Raw genomic sequence first — 22,379 nt, 5'->3', positions numbered from 1 at the left:
GTTCATTACCACCAAACCAGCACTACACGAAATGTTGAAGGGTCTTTTTTAAGAAAAAGCCAATGAACAAAAGAATCTGATGAACTAAATAGATCCAGAGACACTGACACAGACAACAGACAAACAAATTTCAGAGGAAAGAGGGAAGCAGGGTGGAGGGTGGGGAGAGATTAGCCAAAGAAGTTATATGCATATATGCATAATCCATGAAAACAGTCAATAAAGGGGTGAAGGCCTGGGGAGGAGGTGGGAGTGAGGTGGAGGGGGTTAATTGGGGGAAAACAATGGGACACCTGCAATACTTTAACAATACACATAAAAAAAAAACTCTGCATGCTGGCTGGTGCAGCTCAGTGATTAGACTGTCTACCTGCCCAAGGGTCTCTGGTTCGAGTACACAAGTACCTGGGTTGCAGTTTGATTCCTGGTAGGGGTCATGTGCCAGGAAACCAATTGATGCTTTTCTCTATTTCTCTCTCTCTCAAAATCAATAACAATATATACTTGGGTAAGGATTTAAAAAAATAGTTTAGCCCAGCCGGCATGGTTCAGTGGTTAATAATAATAATAATAATAACAACAATAACAACAACAACCTTAAATGTAAATGGAGTAAGTGCTCCCATAAAAAGTCATAGGGTAGCTGAATGGATAAGAAATCAGGACCCAAATATGTGCTGTGTATAAGAGATCCACTTGAGAGCAAAAGATTGACACAGGCTAAAAGTGAAGGGATGGAAAAAAATATTCCATGAAAATGGAAAAAACCCACAGAAGTGGAGTAGCAATACTTGTTTCTGACAAAATAGTCTTCACAATAAAGACCATGACAAGGAACAAAGAAGGTCACTGTACAATAGCAAAGGGATCAATCCAACAGGAAGAAATAACCCTTATAAATATATTTTCACCTAATATAGGAGCACCTAAATACATGAAAAATTCCTTGGTGGATTTTAATGGGGTGATTGACAGCAACACAATCACAGTGCGGGATTTTAACACCCCACTATCAGCACTGGACACATCACCAAGACAAAAAATAAACAGGGAAACACAGACCTTAAATGACACACTAGATCTAATGGATTTAATTGACATTTACAGAACATTTCAACCTAAAACAGCAGAATACACATTCTTCTCAAGTGCACAAGGAACATTCTCAAAAATAAACAACATATTAGGGCACATGGCAAGTCTCTACAAATACAAAAAGAATGAAATCATATCAAGCATCTTCTTGGATCACAATGTCATGAAACTAGAAATCAAGCACTATAAAAAAAACTCAAAAATACTCAAACACATGGAGGCTAAATAGGATGTTATTAAACAATGAATGGGTAACCAATAAGATAAAGGAAGAAATAAAAAACTTCCTGGGAACAAACGAAAATGAACAGACAACAATACAAAATCTATGGGACACAGCAAAAGCAGTCCTTAGAGGAAAGTTCAGAGCAGTACAAGCATACCTCAAGGAATAAGAAAAAGCTCTACTAAACCATCTAACACAACACCTAAGGAATTAGAAAGAGAACAGGAAGAAAAGCCCTGAAAATGTAGAAAGAAATAACAAACATCAGAGCAGAAATTAACAACATAGAGAATACAGAAAATAAAAATCAATGAAACCAATATTTGGTTCTTTGAAAAGATAAATAAGATTGATGAACCTTTTGCCAGACTAACTGAAAAACAAAGAGAGAGGACACAAATAAAATCAGAAATGAAAGAGGCGATATAAAAACCTACCCAACAGAAATACAAAGGATCACAAGAAAATATTATGAGCAACTATGTGTCAACAAAATGCACAACCTGGGTGAAAAGGACAAATTCCTAGAAGCATACAATCTACCAAAGTTAAAGGAGGAATAATCAGAAAACCTGAATAGGCCAATAATAAATAATGAAATTGAAGCTGTAATCAAAAAACTCCCAGCAAACAAAAGTCTGGGATCAGATAGATTAAAGGTGAGTTTTACCAAAAATTTAAAGAAGAATTAACACCTATTCTCCTCGAACTATTCCAGAAATTCAAGAGGAAGGAAAACTCCCAAGCTCTTTTAATGAGACCAGTATTATCCTAACCCAAAAATCAGAAAGGACACTGCAAAGAACGAAAATTACAGGCCAATATCCTTGATGAACTTAGATGCTAAAATCCTCAACAAAAAACTAGCAAACCAGATCCAGAAATACATTGAAAAGATCATACACTGCGATCAAGTGGGATTTATTCCAGGGATGCTAGGCTGGTATAACATTTGCAAATCAAAAAATGTGATACATCACATAAACAAAATGAAGAACAAAAATCATATGATCATATCAATAGATGCAGAAAAAGCATTCAACAAAATCCAGCACCCAATTTTGATAAAAAGTCTCAACAAAGTGGGAACAGAGGGATCATATCTCAACAGACTAAAGACCATATACCAACACCACATTCAATGGTCAAAAACTAAAACCATTTCCCTTAGAAACAGGAACAAGACAGGAATGTCCGCTTTCACCACTCTTATTCAATATAGTAATGGAAGTCCTTGTCACTGACATCAAAGAGGAAGAAAACTTATGGTATCTAAATTAGAAAAAAGGAAGAAAAACTCACTATTTGCAGATGACATGCTACTGTAATAGAAAACCCTAAAGCTCCACTAAAGTACTACCAGAAATGATAAATAAGTTCGGCAAGGTAGCTGGATATAAAATTAACATGCAGAAATCTATGGCATTTTTATACACCAACAATGAACGCTCAGAAAGAGTAATTAAAAAAGCAATAACACTACCTTTGCAAGTAAAAAAATAAGATACCTAGGAATAAGCTTAACGAAGGATGAAAAGACCCGTATTCGGAAAACAACAAGACACTAAAAAAAGAAATCGAAAAAGATATAAACAAGTGGAAGAATATACCACGTTCATGGATTGGAAGAATTACTATCAATAAAACGTCCATACTACCCAAAGCAATTTATAGATTCAATGCAATTCCTATTAAAATACCAACCGCATATTTCACAGAGTTAGAACAAATATTCCAAAAAATTACATGAAACTAAAAAGACCCCGAATAGCCCCAGCCATCTTGAAAAAAAGAACAGTGGGAGGGATTACTTTATCAGATATCAAACTGTACTAAAAAGTCACTGTAATAAAAACAGCCTGGCATTGGTACAACAGACTTATAGATCAATGGAACAGAACAGAGACACCAGAAATAAACCCATTATGGTCAGTTCATATTTGACAAGGAGGCAAGAACATACATGGAGTAAAGACATTCTCTTCAATAAATGGTGCTGGGAAAATTGGAGGCTACACGTAAAAAAGTGAAACTAAACCACCAACTTACTCCACACACAAGAATAAATTAAAATGTATAAAAGACTTAAATGTAAATCACGAAACTATAAAAATCTTGAAAAGGAAAAAAAAAGGAGTAAAGTCACAGACATCTCATATAGTGGAATTTTTACTGATACACATCCTAGGGCACAAGAAACAAAAGAAAAAAATAAACAAATGGAACTATACCAAACTAAAAAGTTTCTGCACAGAAACGAAAACAGCCTCAAAATACAAAGGAAACCCACGGTATTGGAGAACGTATTTCCCAAAAATGTATCTGATAAGGGGCTAATTTCCACAGTGCACAAATAACTCATACAACTTAACAAGAGGACGACAAACAATCCAATTAAAAAATGGGCAAAGTACCTGAATGGACACTCTCCAAAGAGGACATACAGATGGCTAAGAGACATATGAAAAAATGCTCAAAGTCCCCAATTATCAGAGAGATGCAAATTAAAACCACAATGAGGTATCACTTCACACCTGTAAGAATGGCTACCATTAACAAATCAACAAATGACATGTGCTGGCAAGGATGTGGAGAAAGGGGAACCCTGGTACACTGCTGGTAGGAATGCAGACTGGTACAGCCACTATGGAAAACAGTATGGAGGTTCCTCAAAAAATTAAAATTGGAACTATGCTTTGATCCAGTGATCCCACTTCTAGGAATATATCCTAAGAATCCCAAACACTAATGAGAAACAATAAATATAAGCACCCCCATGTTCATAGCAGCGCAACTTACTATAGCTAAGATCTGGAAACAGTCCAAGTGCCCATCAGTAGATGAGTAGATAAACAAGTTGTGGGACATTTACATCATCTAATACTATGCCTCTGTAAAGAAGAAGGATCTCGTACCCTTTTGGACAGTATGGATGAACCTGGAGGATATTATGCTAAGCAAAATAAGCCAGGCAGAGAAAGACGAGCATCATATGATCTTACTTATATGTAGAATATAAAGAACTTAATAAACTGATGAACAGAGTAAGTTCAGTGACATGGAAGCATAGATCAGACTGACGAATCTCAGAGTTAAGGTGGGGGTGGATGGGGAGAGATTAACCAAAGAATTTTTATGTATATATACATGACCCAAGGACAGGGACAATAGTGTGGTGAGGAACTGGGCAGGGACTGAGAAGGGTGTGGAAGGCGTCAATGGGGAGAAAAGGTGACATCTATTATATTTTGAACAATAAAAAAAAAGAAGTAGTAAACGGAGGAGGCAAGATTAGGTAGTAACTGCAGTAAAGAAACAGAAAAAATTAAAGGACCCTTTTAAGTGGGAAAAAAAAAAAAAGGAAGGATGATAGTTACTTAGTCCTGATCTATATCTTTGCAATACTGATACTAGTCTACATTCTGTGTTGTTACTGCACATACTACACAGTCATGTGCCTATGTACATGAACATGCATTTCTGTAACCCTATAAAGTTGTTCGTTTGATCAGAATTTAATAAAAAAATAAAAAGCCAATTCCCATAATGGAAAAATGGATAAAATGCCCTATTTCTGCTACATTTTGTTATCAAATACATAAATTATACAGTACATGGTCAATTTAGACACATTAAAAAATACAAATATTGGCGTTCTACCTCCTGGGAGCATGCCCTTGCCTTTCCTTTCCCCCTCCCCATCCCCCCAGGCACTTTGCCTTTACCTTCCTCACTTCTAAGCTCCAAGGTCCCTCCCTTTACTTCTGTAAGCTGTTTCCTAAGTCCATTTCTTCTATGAATTACTTCTACTTTTGTGATTTTCCAAATAAATTTTCTCTTACAAAATAAAAAAACACAAATAAGTAAAAAAGATTAAGTCATTAAAAATACTCCAAGTACCATCATCCACACACAGGTACTTTTAAAAATATTTCCAGCCTTCATGCAACTTATGTCCACAAATACACATTTATACATATTTCACCAAATTGGGATTTAGAATGTTCTATAAACCTTGTAATACATTGTAAGCTTATTAACATAACTCTAAAAATCACTTGTGAAGACCAAAATGCATTCCTATCATCAGATAATTCTTAATTAGTTGATTAGCTATTACTTCTATTTAGAGTCCTATTAATTTTGTTACGTTAAACAAAACCAGAATAAATATTTAGTTCTCTGGTTATATTAAATACTTTTGATCATTTGGGTTTCATCTTTGATGAACTGTTAAATATTTTGCCTACTTTTTCCATAAGGCCACCTTTTTATTATTCATTTACAGGTGTGTTTTGCTCAACATATTTTAGATAAAAATCTTTTGTTGGTTGTATTGTAAATACAGGCATAACACATTTTATTTCACTTTGCTTTACTGTGCTTCACAGATACCGCGGTTTTTTTAACAAATTGAAGGTTTGTGGCAATGTTACATTTGAGCAAGTCTATTGGTCCCATTTCTTGGAGAACCCGTTTATTAAAGCTGGGGACAGTGAAACAAGGAAGGGCTCAGGATAGAAGAGGCAACATAAGAGAGCATAGGCAGGGCTGATTGGACTTTCTATAAAGTTATGGGGGGAAAAATGCACCTAGGCAGGGCTGCTATGGCTCACTGGAAAGTCAGAAAAAAGGGGGCCTTGGAAACAGTATCAGGGTCGAGCCTGGGACAAGCTGGGGCTGCACATTGCTGCCCTGGTTGCAAGCCTCATGGAGATTTAGAGTATAGGAAACACATAGGAAAAAAGGCATGGGCATGCTCCCAGAAAGAAGAGAGGCTTGGTGCCATTTTTCCCAAAGAACATTTGCTCACTTTATGCCTCTGTGTCACATTTAGATAATTCTTACAATACTTCAAACTTTTAAAATTATTATTATATTTGTTACTGTGATTTGTGACAAGTGATCTTCAATGTTACTATTGTAATTGTTTCAGTGTGTGACAAACTACATCCATATAAGACAGTGAACTTAATTAATAAATGTCATCTGTGTTCTGACTGTTCCCCCATCTCTCTTCTAGGGCCTCCTATTCCCTGAGATACAACAGTATAATAATTAGCTCAAATAATAACTCCAAATGGAGTGACACCAGAGGAATGGCAGTGTGAGAGGTCCCCTTGGCCTCTCCCTCAAAATTTCAACAAGTCAAACAATTATAATTCAACAGTTCCCTACTCAATACAGAGGCACACATGAGAGATCCGCACACTGAAACATCTAAAGGTGGGCAACCAGGAATAAACAGGGAGAAAAGAATGGAGGAAAGCTCAGACAGCCTGCAGATATGGCCTGCAGCTGGGAGCTCATGGCTTGGGCTGGAGAGGGGAGGAAGCCGGTGGTAGCAGATGCTTCCTTCTGCAGGGAGGAAGAGATAGCTGCGGGGGGAGACAGTCTAGCACGGTGAGCCTAGAGAACAGCAGACACCTGACAGAACATGGGTTTCCACCACTGGGCTATCCACTGTTGGGTGGTGGTGTTTCAAACAAAGAAACAGAACCACAGAGCTCTGCACCCCCTTGGACTCCCAAAACATGCCTCCTGTTGTTCTTGGTGTCTGGTAAAAAAGCATATTATCTGAAAATCAAGAGCTATTGCAGTAGAACTCATTTCCCTCTGTGACTGATCCCTGGGTTTGGGGCAGTACCTGGGTCCAGGGTTGCCATTACAGTGAAGGCAAAACAAACCTAACCCCCAAGCACCATGGCTGTACTGTCTTACAGAAGCCCGTGGAGGTCAAGTCTGAAAGATCACAGAGGTAAAAAATCTTGTGATTCAGTGCCATCTACTGGAAAATAGTAGAAAGACATCTTCAGAGAACATTGCTGCAGAAGGGCTATTCATGCCTAGACAAAGGAGAGTAGCAAATACCATGAATAACATCAGTAATGAAAATCTCAGAAACAAAATGAAAAGTCCCAGAAAGTAAGCTGGAACACATGGAAATATGTGATACAAAGATTTCAAGATTGCTGTTCTGAAAATACTCAACAACATGTGAGAAAATAAAGACAGGCAATTCTGTGCACTCAGAAAACAAATCAATGAACAAAATGAGTACTTTACCAAAGAGTTTGAAACTTTAAAAAAGAACAAATCAGAAATGCTGGAAATAAAGCATGCAATCAAGAAGATTAGGAATGAGCTACTGAGCATAAAAAATAGAGCCAAGCAGATGGAGGAAAGAATTAGTGATATTAGAGAAAAGAATCTAGGAATGATGGATAGGGAAGGAGAGAGAGAACTGAGCATAAAGAAAAATGAAAGAGCTCTACAAGAACTATCTGACGCCATCAGAAAAAGCAGCATTAGAATTATAGGCATTCTGGAAGAAAAAGAGAGGAACAAGGGAACAGAGAGTCTATTCAAACAAATAGTGGATACAAACTTCTCAAACCTATGGAAAGAACTAGATCTTCAAATCCAAGCACACAGAACACCTAGTTACCTAAATCCAAAGAGACCCTCTTCTAGGCCCACTGATTTAAACTGTCAAAAATTAATGACAAAGAAAAAATTCTCAAAGCAGCCAGGGAAAAGAAAGAAGTGACCTACAAAGGAAATCCATCAGAATTTTATCCAACTTCTCAGCAGAAATTCTACATGTCAGAAGATAGTGGAACCGAATATTCAAATGTCTGAAAGAAATAAATTGTCAGCCACAAATGATACATCCAGCAAAATTACCCTTTAAATATGGAGAAAAAATAAAGGCATTCCCAGACATACATAAGCTGAGGGATTTTGCCATCAGAAAACACCCATTGCAGGAAATACTCAAGGGAGTTATCATACCTAAAACAAAGAACATAAGGTCACAATACTAAAAGATCACTAAAAAATGATAAACAGGGATAATTTGTGACAACAAAAACATAAAAGGTCTGAACTGGAAAAGCAGGATGAACATCAGATGCACTCAAAAAAAACTATTGTATATATCCAACTTTATTTTTTAGAAATGTAATGGTAACCACACACAAAAATCCCCAAACCAGGGCAGATAGGTTAAAAGAAGATGACACAGGGAAAGAAGTATGAAATATCACTAAACAAAAACAACAGACAGACATAAAAAGGAAAAGAATCAATGTAGGCACAGAGCTACCAGAAATCAAAATACAAAATGGCTATAGGAAATCTTCATACATTAATAATTCCCCTAAATGCAAATGGTCTGAATTCACCAATAAAGAGGCACAGAGTAGCAGAGTTGATCAAAAATCAAAATCCACCCATATGCTGCCTACAAGAGACACATTTAAGCTGCAAAGACAAAGGTAGATTCAAAGAAAAGGGGTGGAAAATGATTCCCCAAGAAAATAACATCCACCAAAAGCAGGTGTAGCTATATTTATATCTGACAAAATAGATTTAAAGACAACAAGAGACAAAGATGGACACTTATAATGATAAAGGGGACACTACATCAAGAAAACATGCCCTTCTTAAAAGTATATATATCTTTATTGATTTCAGAGAGAGGAAGGGAGAGGGAGAGAAACAGAAACATCAATGACAAGAGTCATTGATCGGCTACCTCCTGCATGCCCCATGCTGGGGATTGAGTCCGAAACTTGGGCATGTGCCCTGACCGGGAACTGAACCATGATCTCTGGGACCCTAGGCCAACGCTCAATCATTGAGCCATGCCCTTCTTAATATATATGCACCCAACCAGGGAGCACCAACATGTATAAAGCAACTACTCACAGAACTAAAGGTAAAAACAGATCAAAACAATCATAGTTGGGGAACTTAATACTCATTTGACAGCTCTAAACAGACAAAACAAACAGGAAATCAACAGAAATATCAGCCTTAAATGAAACACTAGACCAAATGGAAATAATTGACATTTACGTACCCTTTCATCCCAGAATATCAGATTATACATAGCTCTTCAGTACACATGGAACATTCTTAAGGATATGTTGGGTCACAGAACAAGCATCAACAAATTCAAGACTGAAATTATACCAAGCACATTCTCTGAGCATGCGTTGATATTAGAAAGCAACTGCAAAAAGGAGGTAAAGAATATCCCACAACCACATGGAAATTAAACAACTATTAAAAAATGACTGGTTCAAATATCAAATAAAAAATGCAATCAAAAGATACAGAAAGACAAATAAGGATGACAATACAACATATCAAAACTTCTGGGATGCATCAAAAGCAGTAAGGAGGAAGTTTATATCATTATTGGCCTATCTCAAGAATAAAGAGAAATCCCAGGAAAACAACATATCATCACATCTTAAAAAACTAGAAAAAGAACAAAAGCAACCCAAAGTCAGCAAAAGAAAGGAAATCATAAAAATTAGAGCAGAACTGAATGAAACAGAGAACAAAAAGACTATTCAGAAAATTAATAAAAGAACGAACTAGTTCTTTGAAAAGATAAATAACATTGAAAACCCCCTGGCTAGACTAAGGGAAAAAGGGAAAAGACCCATATAAACAAAATCAGAAATGAGAAAGCAGAAGTCACCATAGACATTACAGATATAAAAAGAATCATAGTAGCCTGGCCGGGCGTGGCTCAGCAGTTGGGCGTCGACCTAGGATCCAGGCGGGCAGGGTGCCTTGCCCGGGTTGCGGGCTGCAGCCGATCAATGACTCTCTCGTCGTTGATGTTTCTATCCCTCTCTCTCCCTCTCCTTTCCTCTCTCTGAAATCAATAAAGATATATTAAAAAAAAAAAATCATAGTAGAATATTATGAAAGACTCTATGCCACCAAGTTCAATAACCTAGAAGAAATGGATAAGTTCCTAGAAATATCTAACCTGCCTAGACTAAAGTATGAAGAATTGGAAAATCTCAATAGAACAATCTGCAGTGAAGAAAGTGAAACAACTATCAAACACCTCCCAAAAAATAAAAGTCCGAGACCAGATGGCTTTACCAGTGAATCCTACCAAACAATCAAAGAAGATTTAAAACATATCCTTCTCAAACTCGTCCAAAAAAATCAAAGAAGCGGCAATACGTCCTAATAAATTTTTTGAGGCCAATATAACCCTGATACCAAAACCTGGGAAGGATAACACAAAAAGGGAAACTACAGATCAGTATCTCTGATGAAGATAGATGCAAAAATCCTAAACAAAATATGAGCAAATCAAATACAGCAGTACATCAAAAAAATAATACATCACAATCAAGTGGGGTTCATTCTAGGGGCACAAGGTGGTTAAACATATGTAAATCAATCAATGCAATACACTACATTAACAAAAGAAAGGATAAAACCATATCATCTTATCAATAGATGCAGAAGAAGCATTTGATAAGATACAACATCCCTTTATGATTAAAACTCAATAAAAATAGGTATAGAAGGAAAGTATCTCAACATAATAAAGGCTACATATGATAAACCCTCACCTAATAACACACTCAATAGTGAAAACCTGAAAGCTTTTCCTCTAAGATCAGGAACAAAACAAGGATGTCCACTCTCACCACTCTTATTCAACATAGTTCTGGAAATCCTACCCAGAGCAATCAGGCAACAGAATGAAATAAAAAGCAATGAAATTGGGAAGGAAGAAGTAAAAGTATCACTATTTGCAGATGACGTGATTCTGTATATAGAAAACACTAAAGACTCCACCAAAAAACTATTAGAAACAATAAACAAGTACAATAGAGTTGAAGAATACAAAATCAATGTACAGAAATCCATTTCTTTCCTGTATACTAACAAAACAACTTCAGAAAAATTAAAAAAACACACAACCAATTCCTTTTGCAATTGCAACCAAAAGAATAAAATACCTAGGAATAAACTAAACAAAGGATGTGAAGATTCTATATACTGAAAATTACAAAGCATTATTTTAAAAGGAATGGAAAAAGACACATCAAAATGGAAAAATATCCTGTATTCATGGACTGGATGACTCTTCATAGTTAAAATGGCCCAATTACCCAAAGCAATATAGAGATTTAATGCAATCCCCATCAAAATACCAACGTCATTTTTTTAAAGAAATAGAACCACAAATCATCAGATTTGTATGGAACCACAAAAGACCTGGAATAGCCAAAGCAATTCTGAGAAAAAAAGAACAAAAGCTAGATAGATGTATCATACTACCTGACTTCAAATTGTAGTATTTCAGAGCTACGATAATCACAACAGTATGGTATTGTCATGGAAACAGGCACATATATCAGTGGAACAGAATAGAGAGCCCAGATATAAAACCACATGTATATGGGAAAATATTTATTGAAAAAGCAGCTAGAAACACACAGTGGAGTAAAGACAGTGTCTTCAATAAACGGTGCTGGGAAAACTGGAAAGCCACATGCAAAAGAACAAAACTGGATTACAGCTTGTCCCTAGGTGCAAAAATTAACTCAAAATAAATAAAAAACCTAAATGTGAGACCTGAAACAATAGGTTACATAGAAGAAAATAAAGGTACCAAACTTATGGACCTTGGTCGCAGAGAACATTTTATGAATTTGACCCCAAAGGCAAAGAATGTAAAGGCAAAAATAAATAAATGGCACTACATCAATCTAAAAAGCAAAAGAAAGTGAAAACAGAACAAAGAGGCAGCCAACCAGATGGGAGCTGTTATTTACAAATAGGAGCTCTGACAAAGGTTTAATTTCCAAAATATATAAACAAGTTATAAAACTCAAGACCAAACAACCAACCCAATCAAAAGGTGGGCAGAAGACCTGAACAGACACCTCTCCCAAGACGACATATGAACTGCCAAGAGATATATGAAAAGATGTTCAACCTCACTAGCAATCAGTGAAATGCAATCAAAATTATAAGATACCATCTCACACCTGTTAAGAGTGGCTATTATCAACAAGACAAGCAATAGCAAGTGTTGGAGAGGTTGTGGAGAAAAGGCAACCCGCATTCACTGCTGGTGGCAATGTAAGCTATTACAACTATTATTGGAAACAGTCTGGAGATTCTTCAAAAAATTAAGAAGAGAGATACCATATGACCCAGCAATCCCTCTCCTGGGTATAAACACAGAAAACACCAAAACATATATTTGAAAAGATATATGCACCCCTATGTTCACTGCACCACTACTCACAGTGGCCAAGACATGGAAACAACCAAAGTGTCCTGCAATAGAGGACTGGGATAAAGAAAATGTGGTACATATACACAATGGAGTATTACTCAGCCATAAGAAAAGACGAAACACTGTCAGTTGTAACAACATGGCGGACCTTGAGAATATTATGCTAAGTGAAATAGGTCAGTCAGAAAAAGCTAAGAACCATATGATTTCACTCATATGTGGGATATCAAACCGAAACTTGCGGAAGCAAACAGCAGTGTGGTGACTGCCAGTGGGAAGGGTTGTGAGGAGGTGAAGTGGGTCTTAATATACGGTGACAGGAGAAAATAAGACTTCGGGTGGTGGGCACACAGAGCAATATACAGATCTTGTAACACAGAAACCCTCAGCTGAAACGTGTATGTTCATATTAACCATTGTAATCCCAATAAATTTAATAAAGTGTTAAAAGCATTTTAAAAAATTAAAAAAGATTAACAGCTTGCTGGCAGGTGAGGGGAACTTGGGAAAGTTTGCTGACCCAACCCTGAGCACCATGCTGCTAACAAACAGGCCTTCGTGTGCACCCCCCTCCTGCGTGCAGCCAAATTCTGCAGAGACAGATACAAACTGTGATCATTTGAAGCTTCAAAAGGTTACTGAGAGCCAAAGCAGCACAGTTTCTGACAGTGGTTTGCACCTAAGGAACTCCCAGGAAGCCCAGAATTGGCAGACAAAACAGTCAGCTACAGTCATCAGAAGAGCAAGATCCAAAGGGAGCTCAAGGAGGCACTAAACTGCTAAGATGAACCCCACTATACTTTTTCCCCTTTTTTTCTTTATCTTCTTTATCTTTCTTCTTTATTGATTTAGTATCTTAGTCTCCAATTTTTTTTTCAATTATCTAATTTTCTCTTCCCTTTTTTTTCTTCTTATGCCTGCTTTCTCATTTTTTCCCTTTTCTTATTTTTGGTCTATCTGCTTTCTCCTCTATTTTCTGCTTCAAATTTTTTTCTTCCTCTCTTCTTTTCATACTGTTTTCCTTTCCTCTTCTTTACTCTTGTTTTATTTCATCTCTGGCCTTTCATATTCTCTTTCTTCTTTTTTTCATCCTCGTATTCTTTTTCTTTCTTTTCTTCTATCATTCTCTTTTCTAATACTCTCTTCTTTTCTGGTTGCTTTTGTTGTAGGCTCTTGTGTATGTTTTTGTTTTGTTTCCTGCTTTGTTGTGTTTTATTTTGTTCTGTCAGCACCTGCACAACAGCTCACACAATGTGGTCGGGGGTGAACCTCACAGTCAGCCAGCCTGAGAGGGGATTCCATCTACAAATGGGACAACATTCAAGACCCAATTACAACAAGAGAGACAAAATAACTTACATAAGGGACATTCCTAGAACACCCATCTTAGGAGATCTAAGAGATCTAATAGATGGAAACAAATACAAAGGGACAGTAAAAATGGGGAGATAAAGAAATAAAACCCTAAATGAGAAAAAAGGAGGAATCCTCCAAAAAGGAACTAAATGAAATGGAGGCAACCAATCTGTAGGATAAAAATTCAAAGTAATAGTTATAAGGGTACTCAAACAACTTAGTGAGAACTACAAGCAAGTGAATGAGAATTATATGTAACTTAATGAGAAATACACTGCAATGATTACAGGGGTAGAGACCACAAAAAAGACTCGATTGGAAATGAAGAATGACATAGCTCAAATAAAGAATATCGTAGAAGGAATCAACAGTAGAGTAGAAGAAGTAGAGGACCGAATCAGCAAATTTGGAGAAAAGGTAGAAAAAAATACCCATTCAGAGCAGTAATTTGAAAAAATATTAAAAAGCAATAGGAGAATTTAAGGGAGCTATGGGACATGAAATATAATATCCACATCATAGGAATGCCAGAAGGAGAAGAATCTGAGCAAGGAATAGAGAACCTATTTGAAGAAATAATGATAGAAAACTTCTCTGACGTGGTGAAAGAGAAAGTCACACATGCCCAGGAAAAACAAAGAGCCCCAAACAAGATGAACCCAAAAAGACCCACACCTAGACACACCGTCATTAAAATGGCCAACATTCAAGACAAAGAGGGACTCTTAAAGGCAGCAACACAGAGACAGAGAGTTGCCTACAAGGGAGTTTCCATTAGACTGTTAGCTGGTTTCTTAATAGAAACACTTCAGGCCAGAAGGGAGTGGCATGAAGTATATAAAGTAATGAAAAGGGACTGAATCCAAGACTACCCAGCAAGGATATCATTCAAATTGAAGGTGAAATAAAGAGCTTCACAGACAAAAAAAGGCAAAAGGAGTTGAAGACCACCAAACCAGCACCGCTAGAAATACAAAAGGTACTGTGGTAAGAAGAAATAGAGAGAAACACAAGAATAAAGAATAAAAGTGGCAACAAATGAGTACCAATCAATAACTTTATATGTAAATATATTAAATGCTCCAATCAAAAGATACTGGGCACCTGAATGGATAAAAAAAGATGACCCATATATATGCTGTCTACAAAAGACCCACCTCAGAACAAAAGACTCACACAGGATGAAAGGGATGTAAAAATTTTTTCCATGCAAATGGAAATGAAAAAAATATCTGGGGTAGCAAAACACATATATGACAAAATAGAATTCAAAATGAAGGCGACAACAAGAGACAATGAAGGCCACATCATAATACCAGAAGGATTGGTACAAGAGGATATAACCCTGGCGAATATATATAATGACAATACAGGAATACCCAAATATGTAAAAAACCTTCTGGAGGACTTGAAGGGAGAGGTTGACTGCAATACAATCACCATAGGGGACTTAAACACCCCACTGACATCACTGGATAAATATTCACAAAACAAATCAACAAGGAAACAGCAACGCTAAATAGATGAACAAATGGATTTAATTGACATTTACAGAACATTTCACCACAAAGCTAAAGAATATACATCCTTCTCAACTGCATATGGGATATTTTCAAAGAAAGATCACAAGTTAGGACACAAACTAAGTCTCTACAAATTCAAGAAGATCAAAATCATATCAAGCATATTCTCAAATCACAATGGTATGAAACTAGAAATCGACTACAATAAAAACACCCCAAATCATTCGAACACATGGAGGCAAAATAGCATGTTATTAAACAATGGATGGGTTAACAATGAAATCAAGGAAGAAATCAAAAACTTCCTGGAAATAAATTAAAATGAAAACACAACAACCCAAAATATATGGGACACAGCAAAAGCAATCCAGAGAGGGAGTCCATAGCAATGCAGGCCTACATCAAAAAACAAGAAAAATTTTTAATAAACTATCGTAATGTTACAACTTAAAGAATTAAAAAAAGAAAAAAAAAAAAGCCCATAGTAAGTAAAAAGAAGGAAATAAAACAATCAGAGGGAAATAAATAGAGACTAAAAAAAAAAATACAAAAGATCAACAAAACTAAGAGCTGGTTCTTTGAAAAGATAAACAAGAGTGATGAACCTTTAGCAAGACTCATCAAAAACAAAAAGAGAAGACCCAAATTAACAAAAATCAGAAACGAAAGCGGTGTAGTAACAACACCACAGAAATACAAAATATTCTAAGAAAATATTGTGAACAAGTATGTGACGACAAGCTGGACAACATGAATGAAACAGACACATTTCTAAAAAAATATGAGATTCCAAAACTCAATCAGGAAGAGTCAGGAAACCTGAATAGGTGTATAACTACTAATGAAGTTGAAGCAGTAATCAAAAAACTCCCAGCACACAAAAGCTCTGGTCTGGATGGCTTCACAGGGGAATTTATAAAATATTGAAAGAACGAATATCTATTCTCCTCAAACTAGTCCAAAAAATCCAAGAGGAAGGAATACTTCCAAGCTCTTTATACCAGGCCAGCATTATCCTAATACGAAAACCAGATAAAGAAAGAAAATTACAGGCCTGCATCCCTGACAGACAAGAGACTAAAATCTTCAACAAAATATTAGCAAATTGAATCCAGCAATATATTCAAAAGATCATACAGCATGACTCAGTGGTAATTATTACAGGGATGAAAGGCTGGTACAATATTTGCAAATCAATAACTGGGATATACCACATAAATAAACTGAAAGACAAAACTCACAATGTCATATCAATAGATCCAGAAAAAGCTTTCAACAAAATCTAGCACCCTTTTTTGATAAAAACTCTCACCACAGTGGGAATAGAGGGATCATACCTCAACAAAATAAAGTCCACTTATTACACATCTATAGCCAACATTATACTCAATGGGCAAAAACTAAAAGCATTTTCCCTGAGAACAAGAACAATACAGGGTTGTCCGCTTTCACCACTCTTATTCAACAGAGTACTGGAAGTCCTAGACACAGTGATCACACAAGAAGAAAAAATAAAAGGCATCCAAATTAGGAAGAAGGATGTAAAACTCATTATTTGTAGATGACATGATATTGTACATAGAAAATCCTAAAGACTCCACCAAAAATCTATTAGATTTAATAAATGAATTCAGCAATATAGCAGGATACAAAATTAACACCCAGAAATTGATGGCATTTTTATACACCAATAATGAATTCTTAGAAAAACTAAAAAAAAATCCCATTTACTATTGTATCAAAAAAATTAAGATACTTAGGAATAAATTTAACCAAGGAGGTAAAGGACCTGTACTCAGAAAACTACAGAACACTGTATAAAGAGATAGAAGATATAAACAAGTGGAAGAATATACCATATTCATGGATTGGTAAAATTAACATCATTAAAATGTCCATACTACCCAATGCAATCTATAGATTCAATGCAATCCCTATTAAAATACCAATGGCATATTTCAAAGATTTAGAACAAATATGTCAACAATTTATATGGAACCAATAAAGACCCCGGAATAGCCGAAGCAATCTTAAGAAAGAAGAACAAAGTTGGAGGGATCACAATACCAGATATCAAGGCATACTACTAAGCTACTGTAATCAAAACAGCCTGTTACTGGAAAAAGAACAGGCAGATAAAGCAATGGAACAAAATAGAGAACCCAGAAATCGATCCAAGCCATTATGCTCAATTAATATTTGACAAAGGAGGTAAGAACATACAATGGAGTAAAGACAGTCCCTTCCATAAATGGTGTTAGACAGATACATGCAAAAAAATGCAACTAGACCACCAACTTAACACCATACACAAGAATACACTCAAATTTGATAGAAGACTTAAATGTAAATCATGAAACCATAAAAATCCTAGAAGTTTATGTCAGCAGCAAAATATCAGACACCTCAAGTAGCAGAATTTTCGCTTATACAACGCCTGAGCAAGAGAAATAAAGGAAAAAATACACAAATGGGACTACATGAAAATAAAAAGCTTCTGCACAGCAACAGAAACCAGCATCAAAATGAAAAGAGAACCCACTGTATGGAAGGACATAACTGCCAATGATACATCTGATAAGAGGTTAATTTCCAAAATATATAAAGTATTCATACAACTCAACAAAGGGAAAACAAACCAATGAAAAAATGGGCAGAGGACCTGAATAGACACTTCTCCACAGAGGCCAAATAGCCAAGAGACATATGAAAAAATGTTCAAAGTCACTAATTATCCGAGAGATGCGAACAATGAGTTACCGCCTCACACCTGTTAGATGGCTAAAATCAACAAATGACAAGTGCTGGGGAGGATGTGGAGAAAAGGGAACCATAGGTACACTGCTGGTGGGGATGTAGACTGGGCAGCCACTATGGAAAACAGTATGGCGTTTCCTCAAAAAATTAAATACGGAGTTTCCATTTGACCCAGTAATCTCACCTCTAGGAATATATCCTAAGAAACCTGAAACACCAATCAGAGAGAATATATACACTCCTATGTTCATAGCAGCACTATTTACAATAGCTAAGATCTGGAACCAGCCCAACTGCCAATCAGTAGATGAATGGATAAATAACACTGTGGTGCATTTACACAATGGAATATTATGTGGCTGGACATGTAGACATTATGCTAAGCAAAATAATCTAGTTAGAGAAAGATAAATATCACATGATCTCACTTATATGTGGAATTTATCACACAAAAGAAACTGATCAGACATAGCGGCTTTGGTTCAGTGGTTAGAGCATTAGCCTGTGGACTGAAGGGTCCTGCGTTTGATTCTGGTCTATGGCACATACCTTGGTTGCAGGCTGGATCCCCGGCCCTGGGGTCAGGGCACGAGTGGGAGCAACCAATTGATTTGTCTCTCTCACATTGGTGTTTCTCTCTATCTCTATTTCCCTTCCACTCTCTCTGAAAAGCAATGGATAAAAATGTCCTTGGGTGAGGGGAAAAAACAAAATTGACTTACACATAAAAAAGAATGAAATCTTGCCATCTGCAACAACTGAATTGACCTAAACAACATTATGCTAAGTCAAATAAATCAGACAGAGAAAGACAAATTCCAGATGATTTCATTTATATGTGGAATCTAGATAAAAAAATAAATGAAGAAGAAGAATAGAAAAAGACTCATAGACACAGAATAAACTGATGGTTGTCAGAAGGGGGGACAGGGGGCTGGGTATAAAAGGTGAAGGGATTAAGAAGTAGAAGTTGGTAGTGACAGAACAGTCATGGGGATGTAAAGTACAGCATAGGAAATAGTCAATAATATTCTAATAACTATGTATGGTATCATATTCATTGGGGTGATTACTTCATAAGTTATATAATTGTCCAATCACTACGTTGTATACCTGAAACTAATATAACATTGTAAGTTAAATGTAATTGGAAAAAAACTTTTTAAAGCATCTTTTCCAACCAAAACAGTATTAAACTAGAAATCAATTACAAAGAAAAACTGAAAATAACAAACAAGTAAAGACTAAACAACTTGCTCATAAATAATTGATGGGTTAAGGAGGAAATAAAAAAATATTTTCAGATAAATAAAAAGAGAAACACAATGACCGAAAATCTATGGAACACAGAAAAAGCAATTGAGAAGGAAATTCATAGCAATACAAGCCTACCTGAATAAACAAAAAATATTTCAAATAAACATTCTTATTTTATACCAACAGCAACTAGAAAAAGAACAAACAGAGCCCAAAGTTAGTAGAAGGAAGAAAATTAAAGAAAGATCACAGTGCAGTGGACACAGACACTGGTCTGGGGAAGGCCTCGGGGTGGTGTGGCTGCAGGGTGGAGGGGATCAATGGGGGTAAAAAGGGGACATCTGTAATATTTTCAAGAATAAAGATAATTTGTTTAAAAAAAAAATCACAGTGGAAATAAAATAGAGAGTAAAAATTAATAGAAAACATCAGTGAACTAAGAGCCAGTTCTTTTTAAATATAAACAAGATTTTTAAACATTTAGCTAGACTCATCAAAAAAAAAAGGGGGAGCAAAATAAAATCAGAAATTACAACCCAAGGCACAGAAATACAAAGGATCAAAAGTGAATACTCTGAGCTATACCCCAACAAGAAACAGACAAATTACAAGAAACATACAATTTTCCAAGTCTGAGTCAGGAAGAGACAAAAATATGAGCAGACCAATTGCTAGTAACAAAATTGAATCAGTAATCAAAAAACTTTCAACAAACAAAAGTCCAGGAACAGATGGCTTCACAGGAGAATTATATCAAATATTTAAAGAAAATTAATAGCTCTCCTTCTCAAAATATTCTAGAAAACTGAAGAGGAAAGAATTGTTCCAAACTCATTCTATGAGGCCAGCATTACCCTGATATCAAAACAAGACAACGACTACAAAATAACAAAATTACAGGCCAATATCCCTGATAAACATAAGATGCAAAAATTCTCAAATATTAGCAAATCAAATTCAACACATTAAAAGGATCATACACTATGATCAAGTGGGATTTATTCCAGAAATTCAAGAATGGTTCAATAGCTGCATACCAATCATATTTGCATACCAACCAATGTAATACAACACATTAACAAAAGAAAGGATAAAAATCAAATGATCATTTCAACAGATTTAAAAAAAAAGCATTTAACAAAATTCAACATCCATTTATGCTTAAAACTCTCAACAAAGTGGAAATAGAGGGAACATATTAATAAAGGTCATATATGACAAACCCACAGCTAGAATCACCTCAGTGGTGAAAAGCTAAAAGATTTTCCCTTAAAATCAGGATTAAGATAAGAATGCCCATATGCACCACTTTTGTTCAACATTCTATTGAAAGTCCTAGCCACAGAAATCAGACAAGAAAATAAAATGAAAGGCACCCAAAGTGGAAAGGAAGAGGTAAAACTGACAGTATTCACAGATGACCTAATATTATATGTAGGAAACCCAAAGTATCCACCAAAAAACTATCATAGTAAATGAATTCAGTAAAGTTGCAGCATACAAAATTAACATGCAGAAATTAGAGGCATTTCTGTACATCGACAATGAATTATCAGAAATCAAAATTAAGGAAACAAATCCATTTATAGTTGCACACAAAAAAGAGCCTAGGAATAAATTTAACCACTCTGAAAACTATAAGACACTGAAGAAAGAGAATGAAGACAACACAAATGGAAGAATCTACCAACACAAACTGGAAGAATTAATATCATTCAAATATCCTTACTACCCAAGCAATTACAAATTCAATGAACAAATAATCCTAAAATTTATATGGAACCACAAAAGTTCCCAAAGCAATCTTGTTGAAGAAGAACATAATTGGAGGTATCACTCTCCCTGATTTCAAGCTAACTACAAAACAGTATGATACTGGCACAATGCAACAGAATAGAAAGCCCAGAAATTAACTCACACTTATATGGTCAAATAGTCTACAACAAAAAAGGTAGCATTATACAGTAAGGAAAAGACAGTCTCTTCAATAAATGGTGTTGGCAAAACTGTACAGATTCATGCAAAAATATAAAATCTGGGCCACTTTCTTACACCATGTACAAAAATAAACTCAAAATAAAAACTTAAATGTAATATCTGAAACCATTAAGCTCCTAGAAGAAAACATAGGTAGTAAACTCTTTGAGAGGGGAGGAAGAGGAAGGAGAACTCTTGATAAAGAGTTTCCCACATTATCCTAAATCATCACCATCATCATCACCACCATCATCATCATCCTCCAGATAGTCCCTAGCACTGGCAAGTAAAGTGAGGAAGATATTCTTGGGCAACACCCACAATGTTTACATCATTTGGCTGACATCCACACAGGCTCCCTCATCTAGCCCACATTGAAGAAAAAGCACCAGACCCAGGTTAAGTCTCCACATCTCCCTCCAAATACATCTAGAAATCATTCTTTAGCAACTAACTGGTGCAAACCAGAGAAATGCAACAACCAGAGGTGACCTTCCTTTATGCCTTACATCCCAACCTGATGTACTCAAATTATAGCATTTGTCACTGTAATAATTGTTTTTTATATGCCTTCCTATTCCCCATCCCATTAAAGACTGTGCCTTCTTTAAGGACGAGGTATTTCTTAGTTATCTTGAGATCAACACAGTATAGTAGTACATGACATATAGCTCAGTCAACAAATGTTACAAGAATGGAAGACTGGGTTTATTAATATTCTAGATATAAACTCCAACCACACAGTTTAAATGTCTTTGTTAACATTCTGTAGACAGCAAATGTACTGTAAAACTGTTTTTTTTTCTTTCTTAGGAGAGTCTTTAATCTGTACTTGAAATGCCATTATATATCTAATCATCTTTTATATAAAATCTTTAGAGAAATGGCTATGTAAATGAAATGTGCTGTAGTAAGGAGACGAGTGTACTACACAGAGGCTAGGTAACCTGGTTCTGGCTATTACCTGTGACTCTGGCTTTCAGTTTCCTCATGTATAAAAATAAAAGAATTAAAGTACAATCTCTAAACATTCTTCAAATTTTAATATTCTAAGAATCTTTAATCTATGAGTGCTTCATTAATGAACAAGCAAAAGGTGAGAGGCATATCA

The 22,379-nt window shown here is 35.8% G+C and overlaps 1 protein-coding gene across 4 annotated transcripts in view; it reads right to left on the bottom strand.

Annotated features, from left to right (window-relative positions):
- The window catches only part of TMEM168 (transmembrane protein 168), a 48,811-nt gene that overhangs the window by 19,525 nt on the left and 6,907 nt on the right, over positions 1–22,379 (bottom strand). The gene's annotated exons all lie outside the window — the stretch shown is intronic.

This window comes from Miniopterus natalensis, chromosome 10, assembly GCF_054644295.1.
Source record: "Miniopterus natalensis isolate mMinNat1 chromosome 10, mMinNat1.hap1, whole genome shotgun sequence".
NCBI classification, from domain to species: domain Eukaryota; kingdom Metazoa; phylum Chordata; class Mammalia; order Chiroptera; family Miniopteridae; genus Miniopterus; species Miniopterus natalensis.
This window is presented reverse-complemented; position numbering and strand designations above follow the sequence as displayed.